We start from the raw sequence: 10,372 nt of genomic DNA, 5'->3' as shown, positions 1-10,372 counted from the left end.
GAAGAAGTCAGTTGTTTGACAAAAAGCACTTAACTTTGTAATTAATTTTGTTTTTATTAATATTTGTCTTCATGAATTATCATTCTGTAAATTTTCTTAGACTAACATAGCAATTGAAAGGATTGGAGCTGACCACCTGTTAACATAAAAAGTAGTTTTTTTAATAGAATTTCTTTGGCCTTTGTTCCCCACACAGCTATAAAGCCGCATCCACTATCATCCACTTTGTCTAACCCTCATCTTTTTTAGGACATTGGAGAAGAGATGGGAGAAGCAGGGATTACTATAGCAATAACTCCATCTGGGTGTAGGTAATGCTGGATTTACCCATGGTTGTTGTAGTTTGGTCACAAGGGTGAAGCCCAAGTGACCACAACAAAGCCAACCATGGGTAAATCAGCATTACCCACACCAAGCAGTGGGTTATTACTATTACACAATGCCATTATTTTAGAAATAAGTTACTTACTTTACTTAAATAGTGTCATTGTATAATGGCACCATGCTGCTCTTCCATGTTTTTCCCTGGTATCCTTGGGCTTTCTTGATGTACTGTGCATGCATATGGGACTTTCATTCCCACACTTATGCAGTACATCAGTGCTGTGTAAGGGAAGCAATGGAGAAAGGAAAGTCTCTGTTGCTCTTTTTGCTTGTTTTAAATTGAAGAAAAAAGAGATCTGGAGACTTCCATTGTACTGGAGAGACAGGGCAAAGAAAAATACAAGGATGATCAGGTATGTTTCTCTAGTTTTGCATAATGTACCTGATTGTCCTTTTAGTTTTCTCTGTTCCATCTGTCTCATTCTTTTGAAGTGTCCAGTTTTTGAAAGTTTATTTTAAAGAAAAAAAAAGTAAAAAAAAAAAAAAAATAGAGTTTTCATAGCATATATTAATATAAGAAAGTCCAGGTAACTGGACTTTTTTCCATTGATATATACTTAGTTTACAGTGCCCAAGCTGGTTGGGCTGACCAATCAGCATGCTCATTTTTTAATATTAATGACTAGTCATTGTTTAATATGCAACAAATGTTTAATATGCAACAAATGTTTAATATGCAACAAGTGTTAGGAGATTGTTTGACTACTTCCCCCCAGTGGTCAGAAAATATGGTGCACTAACTACAATGCTGTGCTTTCTATCTGTATGCTTCTACATACATCCAGGCTCTGCTGAAATGTGTGCATTCCCTAGCTGACCCTTGGTCCCATGTCTATAAGGTGAAGTTTGCATTCTTGTGCCTTCCAATATGTGAGGTCTTGTGGTGGGAGTCCACTAGCCCTCACCGTTACTCACCTTGTCAATTGACTACTCATTTTCATCCCTCCATGGTCAGGTGTTTTAGCAACTGTGCCATTAATACTCCTAGATCATCTTGGGAGTAGTCCCTCTATGCTGCACAGCTTACAGACCCCCCCCCCAAAAAAAAAAAATTGCAAGTAGCTTGCTGAAATCTGTAAATGAGTCCAAATCCAAGGTTGATGAACGGACAACTGTACTAATGAGTTTGATGTATGCTCATTAGCATGATTGCATTCAGCAGTATTCAGCTGTATGAATACAAGTTGTTCACCTTCTTATTCCATTGTCATCTTTCATGAAGCAAAGCACTGGAAACAGTTATGCTTGGAGTTTTTGGAATGGAAACTGATACTGCAAAGAGAAATACAGAATGTCATTTTAGAATGGGAAAAAAGTTTGTAATGAGTGCAAGAAATAATGGTTGTGTATACTGTAATTTTAGGAGAACTTTTACAAAACTGCAGTTGTTAAAGGAATAACTTTGGCAGATTAAATTCTGGTTGCAATTTTATTGTTTGAAAAATTTTATTGTAAAAGTACAGCCTGAGGTGGGCTTCAGACAGTTCACAAAGAACTCTTTGTTTGCTTGCACTGCAATGTTCGGATTTCACTTAACAATGAAATGTGATATAAAAAGAGGCATCAAAGGAAATCTTAGAGATAATTATAAAATGAGTAAAACATTTATCATCACCCTATTGGAGAACAGTGTTTAATGTACATATATCACTGGGTTAAAAAAGTATACAGCTTCACAACAGTACATTAACCTACCACTAAGCATGAAGTGAAAAAAATGATGCTATATGTCTATGCTCTCTGTTTGTGGCTTTGCTGTTTCATCAGCATTTAAACAAATAACTAAAAAGAGAAATGTAATGGGTGTGTGTGAGCACACACGTGTGTGTGTGTGTGTGTGTGTGTGTGTGTGTGTGTGTGTGTGTGTGTGTGTGCGCGTTTGTGTGAAAGAGAGAGAGAGAAGTGGGGAGACAGAGAGACCTCCTAAATTCTTTGCACTGCAACAGGTATTGTACCAGAGTACATTATCTAAATAATATGTATGAAACTCTAATGACCTGCAGTACATTACTGACTGACTGTAATCCTTAGTGATTTACCAGATGATCACCCATTATAGGCTGGAGAAAGCAAAACTATGTAGCAGAATCAGGGATGTTCTGCAAAATGAGAAGCAGTTAAGAAGAGGGCTGCATTGCTTTATACTTTATGATGTTTTCATTTATGTGATCACAATGAGACATTTGAGGTGTATTCAGTAGACAAAGTGGCTGCAACTGATACGTGTGTGCGTGTCTATGCTTCTGAATGTATGTGTGTGTATGTGTGTGTGTGTGTGTGTGTGTGTGTGTGTGTGTGTGTGCGCGCGCTTGTGTGCATGTGTGTGGATATTAAATACTTTTATAACTTTTATTTTGGATGCAAAATACTTCTTACAACAACAGTTGCAGATCTTACAGCAAGTTTGGAACATTAGGTGGTGGTGGAACTATTTTATATCGATTTCAACTACCCCACCATTAACTGGGAAAACTACTCATATACCAACACTTTTGCTCAAAGTTTTCTGGAATTCATAAATTTCAACACCTTGGATCAACTTATCCACACCCCCTCCAGGGGCAGCAATATCCTAGACCTGGTCATTACCAACATGGGCGACCGGTGTTCCACACCAGAGGTCAGTTCCTCCTTGGTCAAATCCGACCACAAGCTAATCATCCTAGACATCCACATCCTGCTCCCACCCCCCATTAGGGAAACCACCATAAAAAATTTCTCCAAAGCCAACTTCACACTTCTTAAGACAGAAGTGGCAAACTTCACGACATCCATGTAGATGGACAACAGAGGTACGACTGCTGAATCCTACACAAATGCACTTTATAAGCACTTACACAAGTGCATGGATCGTGCTATCCCTAACAGAACCAAGATGCTATCCTCCAAAAAAGGAAGCCAATCTGGTGGTCCCCTGCCATAAACAAACTGTACAACAGAAGAAAGAAACTGTTGTAAAAAAAGAGTAAAATCCCATGACTGGAAGAACTCCTGGCTCAGCCTCAGTAAGAAGCTGAGATCCCTCATAAAATCCTCCAAAACAAAATCGCCACTGATTCTAAAGACAGCCACAAAGCATTCTATAGCTATGTCAAGAATCGCAATGGCAACACTCAGACCTGCTCTGAGTTACAGCACAATGGTTCATAGGTTCATAGGTTGGTACTAGGCTATCAGCCCTAGGGCCTATACAAGCCTAGCCATAACAATTCCCTGGCTATTTCTTCCCACACTATTTACTTCCCTGGACCCCTGTCTAACAGGGCAACTGACGTGATCCCTGGGGTGAATTTCCTTTCTCCCATCCAATCGTCAAGGTTCCTTTTGAAGAGGGCCAAAGAGGCACTCTGCTTGACATGTATGGGCAATCTATTCCAGAGTCTGGGGAGTCTCTGGGTCAGGAACCTATCCCTCCAGCATGTTTTGTTTATTGTGATGACAAGGTTTAGATCTCTGGAGCGTGTGGCTGTGAGGGATTGGGATTTCTTTTAGTGTAGCATGTCCAACAGCTCTGGGTTTGACATGGCCTTGTATGTTAAGCAGAGATTGCCTCTGAGTAGACGATAATCGACAGAGTATAGCTGGAGTTTTTTAAGGCGGTCAGCATAGGGCATCTGCTTTAGGCCTGTGATTCTTTTGGTGAGGTATTTCTGCGGCCTTTCCAGTTGTTGCAGATGTCTTGAGAGGTACATACCAAATGGGGTGTTGTATTCTATAATGGGTCTAATGAGGGATGAGTACAGTGGGACAATGACCTCCTTTTTTCTGGATGAAAAGCCCTTAGTGATGAGGTGTGCCACATAGAAGGATTTCCTGACTGTTGTGGCGATGTGGTTATCAAAGGTGAGACCACTGTCCACCTGTGTCCCTAAGTCTCTTATCACACTTTCAGTGTTTAGTGTACTGCCACCTATATGGTAATTCACGATACATGTTTTTTCCCAAAGGGGATAGCTATACATTTCTTGACATTGAGCTTGAGCCCATGGCTCTGGCACCAAGCATCTGTTTCTGTAAGGCCCTTTTGTAGAGTATCCACAACATTTGGGGATTCAGTAATGGCTCCCAGTTTGCAGTCATCTGCGAACTTTGTTAGCCAGAGTCCCTTAGTGTTGGCCTGTACTTCAGAGAAGTAGATGCCAAACAAGAGCGGTCCCAGGACTGAACCCTGAGGTACTCCACTTGTCACTTGTCTGGAGCTGGATTTGGAGCCGGCTACTTTTACAGTGTGGGTTCTATCAGTAAGCCAATTAGCAACCCATTGGGTGACGTAGGGATTAATGCCCAGCTTAGTAAGTTTATCTATGATTCCAGAGTGGGGGATGGTGTCAAAGGCCTTGGCAAAGTCTAGATAGGCTGTGTGGACCACCTTACCCTTGTCCATGGCTCTGGAGACTGATTCGAAGAAGTCAATCAGGTTCAGGAGACAGGATCGGCCCTTCATGAACCCAAACTGGGTGGGGTCCTGTGTTTGAAGGTTGCCAATGTCTTTGTTTATAAGTTCCATGATAGTACGCTCCATGGCCTTGCAGATAAGGCCTGTCAGACTGATGGGACGGTAGTTTCTGGGATCCAAGGTTTATCCCCCCTTATGGAGTGGGATAACTGTAGCTCTGCACCACTCAGTGGGCATGAAACCTGAGGTGAGGCTATGATTAAACATGACATTTAGGTGAGGTGCCAGTTCATATTGTAGTTCATGTAGTACACAGCCCGGGATGTCATCTGATCCCATGGATGCTGTATTCTTAGCAGATGCCAGGTTAGTGGCATTGCACGAAGTATCAGAGACCATCCATGTGCAACTAACAGTGGGCAAGACTGCTTTTCAGTTTATAGCATCCTACAGACCACCCTCTCAAAGTCAGGAATCCCACTCGGCTTTCCTGAAAACATTGGAGAACATGAAGATCTCTCCGAACACCATTATATTGGGCAACTTCAACTACCCAAACATTGACTGGGAGCACTACTCAAGCCCCAGCACCTTAGCCCAAAGGTTCCTGGAAATTATAAACTCAAATGCTATGGAACAACTAGTCACCACTCCCACAAGAGGGGACAACATACTAGACCTGATCATTACCAACATGGGGACTCTATGCACCACACCAGAAGTATATCCCTCATTGGTAAGATCAGACCATAAATTAATTTCACTGGATGTCCACATCCCGACCCCACCCCCAGCCCAGAAAACCACAGTGAAAAACTTCTCAAAAGCGAACTTCTCACTTCTCAAAACCGAAGTGGAATCCTTCAAGGCCCCAGGGCCAGTGGAAACTACGGCCCAAACTGCAGAATCCTATATAAATGCATTCTACGGACATCTCCAGGAATGCGTGGATCATGCTATCCCAAACAAAACCAAGACCAAATCATCCAAAGGCAGACGTCCAGTCTGGTGGACCCCTGCCATAAATAAACTGTACAACAGAAGGAGGAAGCTACTACATGATAGAGCAAAATCCCTAATAGGGAAGGCATCTCTGATCAGTACTAGCAAAAAATTATGATCCCTCATAAAATCCTCCAAGGCCAGCTTCGAGAGAAAAATTGCACAGGACACCAAAGACAATCATAAGGCTTTTTTCAGTTATGTTAGAAACCTGGGATGCAACTCCCAAACTTGTTCTGAGTTGATTCTAAACGACAAAAAATACACGGAACCCACAGACATCGCCAATATCCTGGCAGACAGGTTCAGTGCAAACTTCTCCACCCCCTCCCCCCTAAAAGAGCAAGTATCTATCCCAGCAGAGGGCTGCCTCCCAAACATCTCTGATGCTCAGGTGAAGGCTGCCCTCTCCAAAGCAAAAAACACTGCTTCCATGGGACCAGATGGCGTCCCAGGTTGCATCCTACATGAACTCCAAGAGGAACTAATCCCTCAAATAAAACAGCTATACAATCTCAGCCTCACTACAGGATATCTGCCCACAGAATGGCGTACAGCAACAGTGGTTCCACTCCACAAAGGTGGAGCCTCTACGGACCCTGGAAACTATCGCCCCATAAGCCTGACTAGCTTAGTCTGCAAGGCTATGGAGAGGATCATCATGGAGCTCATAAACAAAGACATTGGGGACCTACAGACACTAGATCCTACCCAGTTCGGCTTTGTCAAGGGCAGATCCTGCCTTTTGAACCTGGTTGACTTCTTCGAAACAGTCACCAAAGCCATAGATGAAGGGAAGGTAGTCCACACAGCCTATCTGGACCTTGCAAAGGCATTTGACACAATATCCCACTCGGGCATCATAGATAAGCTATCCAGCTTAAATATAAACCCCTATGTCACAAGATGGGTCGCAAACTGGCTCAAAGACAGAACCCACAGAGTGAGAGTTGCTGGAGCCATGTCAGACTCGAAACTGGTCACAAGTGTCCCACAGGGTTCTGTCCTGGGACCACTCTTGTTCGGTATATACTTTTCTGAGGTACAGGCAAACGTGGGAGGACTATGGCTCACCAAGTTTGTAGACGACTGCAAACTGGGCGCCATAATCAACTCTGCAGCTGACACAAACATCCTTCAAAAAGGTCTCACAGAGACAGATAACTGGTGCCAGCGCCATGGTTTAAGGCTAAATGCCAAAAAATGTATAGTCATACCCTTTGGCAAAAACAATGTGCCCACAAATTACCACATAGGCGGAAACACATTAAGTACAGAGAAAGTTATTAGGGACCTGGGGACCCAAGTTGATAGCAATCTCTCCTTTGAAAACCACATTGCCAAAGTGGTTAGAAAGACCTTCTACATAGCCCACCTCATCACGAAGGGTTTCACATTTAGATCAAGAGAGGTAATCGTGCCCCTTTATTCATCCCTCATCAGGCCCATCATAGAATACAATGCCCCTTTTGGGATGTACCTTACCTGACACCTGCAGCAATTAGAAAGACCCCAAAAGTATCTCACCAAGAGGATCAAGGGTCTCAAACAGATGCCATATGCTGCTCGGTTAAAAAAACTCCAGTTCTACTCAATTGCATACCGCCTACTTCGAGGCGATCTATGCCTGACATACAAAGCTATGTCAAATCCAGAATTAATGGACATGCTCCACCTCAGTAAATCTAAATCCCTTAGAGCCACACGCTTGAGGGACTTGAACCTCAGCACAGAAATAAATAGAACTTGCTGGAGGGACAGGTTCATAACCCAGAGGCTCCCTTCGCTCTGGAATAGAATTCCAGTTCATGTGAGGCAGAGCACCTCACTGAATCTCTTCAAGAAGAATCTCGATAGGTGGATGGGGGATCGTAGGTTTGTCCCAGGAATTACTTCCGTGTCACTATTAGACAGAGGCACAGTAAACTAAACCTTAAAAAGGTCACAGTATACTCAAATCAAGGGGTGGCGTAAGCCATACAGAATCGGGCTAGGCTTATAATTGCCCCAGGGCAGATAGCCTAGCATGAACCTATGAACCTATGAGAGTGTGTTTCTAACCTGTGTGGCCATTATTACCTGAATTTGGCAATCTTCCGGTATTGATATGGGCCATTTAGGGGGTGAGAGGGGGGTGAAGTTGGCAGTGAATCGATCTGCCAGGATATTGGCAATATCATTGGGATCAGTATATTTAATGCCATTCTGTTTTAGCTCAGAGCAGATCTGAGCATTGCCATTTAGATTCTTGACATAGTTATAGAATGCCTTGTAGTTGTCTTTGGAATCTTTGGCAATTTTATTTTCGTAACTAGCTTTGGAGGATTTTATGAGGGATCTCAGTTTCTTACTGAGGCTGGTAAGGGAGTTTTTTGCATCCTGGGATTTTCCTCTTTTCTGCAACAGTTTCTTCCTTTTGTTGTAAAGTTTGTTTATGGCAGAGGACCACCAGACTGGCTTCCTTTTTTGGATGAGAGCATCTTGTTTCTATTTGGGATGTCATGATTCATGCATGAGTGGATGTGCTCGTACAGTGCCTTAGTGTAGGATTCAACAGTTGAACTTTCAGTTCCCGTCTGCATGGGTGTCATGAAGTTTGTCACTTCTGATTTGAGTAGCATGAAGTTGGCTTTGGAGAAGTTTTTTACGGAGGTTTCCTTACTGGGGGGAGGGGATGGGATGTGGATGTTAAGGGTGATTAGCTCATGGTCAGACCTGACTAACGAGGGGGTGACCATAGATGTGGAGCATCGATTTCCCATGTTGATAATGACCAGGTCTAGGATATTGGAGCCCCTGCTGGGAGTATGGATTAGTTGATCCAGGGCATTGAAATTTATGAATTCCAAGAACCGTTGGGCAAAGGTGTTGGTACATGAGTAGATGTTCTTCGTCTTCCATTGCTGCAGTCCTGACTATTGGGTATAGTCCGCGTCCAGTCGGCCCGAATACCAGAGTATAAGGCTGACGTCGGTCAGGGCGCATTAGACTGACGTCAGTACGTCAGGGTACTAATGCGCATGACCGACGCCATATCCTCAGTCTTTTTTGCCGCATGGTCCGATGCAGAAGCAATTTTGCGAGTGCAGGTTGGCGTACTGAAATATTTCCGAAACCGGAGTTTCAGACCGAAACAGAGTTGGCTAAGTACCCCGTTGGGGAACATTTTGGTTTTTTCTTGCCTCAGTATTTTACCGGATGTCAGAAAAAGTGAATAACTGTATTTCTTGTGGGAAACAGATACCTCATAGGGATTATCATACCTTGTGTATACCTTGTTTAGGGCCTGAGCACGACGTTGTTGGTTGCCGCTCTTGTGCTAGGTTTAACAAACGCACTATTAAGAGGAGGTTAGACTGTGCCAGGTTAGTGTTTGGGAAGCGTTGCAATTATAAAATGCCGTCGGATGCTCCGACGCCGCTTCCTCCAAGAAGCGCAAGGATAAAACAGTGAAGCCTAGGGTTGAGGAACCGGCAGTCCCGGACGTCGGTTCTTTAGAAGGCTCAGTGGAGCCGGAGGTTTTGCCAGGAGTTTCCATGGAGTCCCAGGCAGAAACTATACTCTTACAGGATGTGCCTTCTCAGGAGGTAGGCCAGGCTGAGGGGCCTTCTCAGGTGACTGTTCTTCCCTCTCTTCCCAAGGTAGTTAGAGCTTCTCCTTCTGTTGCCAAAACTTCTTTAAGAGGTAGGCCTAGTTCAGCTTCAGTGGGGGCTTCTCCTAGCATTTCGGGTTCTGTACCTAAGAAACATATGCTTAAAATGGCAGAAGATTTGATTACTATGATTAGGGGTTCTATGCCCCGCCTGATAAGAGGCCTAGGGTGGAACCGAGTTTGATAGTTTTGAACAGTGTTCAGAGGCTTCAGAATCTTCTGTGGAAGATATGCAGGAGTATCCCACTTATTCTGATTCTGATGTGGATGATTCCACTCCTACAGCTTCTCCGCCTGAGGATTTCTCATTTTCAGAGACCTTGCATTCCATGAGGGAGCACTTTAAATGGGAAGGCCAGGATTACTCTGACTCCAGGAAAAGGCTTAGGGAGTTCTTGTTTTACCCCAGCATAGGCCTTTAGCTATTCCTCCTGTGTTGAATGTGGTGGAAGATGTTTTGGCAGAGGCTTCCCTGAACCCTGATTCTTTGCCTCCTGCTCCTGTTAAGCCTGATAGGTATTATAGGGTGCCCGAAGCTCATAAATATTTGTTTAAGAGTCCTAGGGCGGACCCAGAAACTATTTCTCAAGGGCCTAAGGGTGTAAAGGCTTCTGTGGTTAAAAATCCTGTTCCCACTGATAAAGAGGCAAGGGCTTTGGATAGGTGGGGAAAGAAAGTGTATACTTCTTCCACTCTAGCCATGAGAGCTTTGAATTGTCAGTTTCACATGCTAAAATATCAGAATTATCTCCTTTCACAATTGAAATCTAAGGTGGATGCTTTGGCGGAAGGTATTGAGTGTAAAGAGTTGCTGGATTTGGTTCATGTGTCTGAACAAGTGGGTAAGCATTCTTTGCAATGTGGTTTTGATGCTGTACAGGCCTCCTCGAGGGTGGCTGCTACCAGTTCTGTTCTTCGCAGGCATGCCTGGTTGAAGG

At 43.6% G+C, this 10,372-nt stretch overlaps 1 long non-coding RNA gene across 1 annotated transcript in view; it reads right to left on the bottom strand.

Annotated features, from left to right (window-relative positions):
- Window positions 1-1,082: 1,082 nt before the first annotated feature.
- LOC122793359 overlaps window positions 1,083-10,372 on the bottom strand; it is a 660,422-nt gene continuing 651,132 nt past the window's right edge. Inside the window, exon 3 of the long non-coding RNA XR_006363470.1 lies at window positions 1,083-1,656. This is a non-coding gene — a long non-coding RNA (uncharacterized LOC122793359). The remainder of the gene's footprint in view (window positions 1,657-10,372) is intronic.

This window comes from Protopterus annectens, chromosome 2.part0, assembly GCF_019279795.1.
Source record: "Protopterus annectens isolate FY-2018-M chromosome 2.part0, PAN1.0, whole genome shotgun sequence".
In the NCBI taxonomy this organism is placed as follows: domain Eukaryota; kingdom Metazoa; phylum Chordata; order Ceratodontiformes; family Protopteridae; genus Protopterus; species Protopterus annectens.
This window is presented reverse-complemented; position numbering and strand designations above follow the sequence as displayed.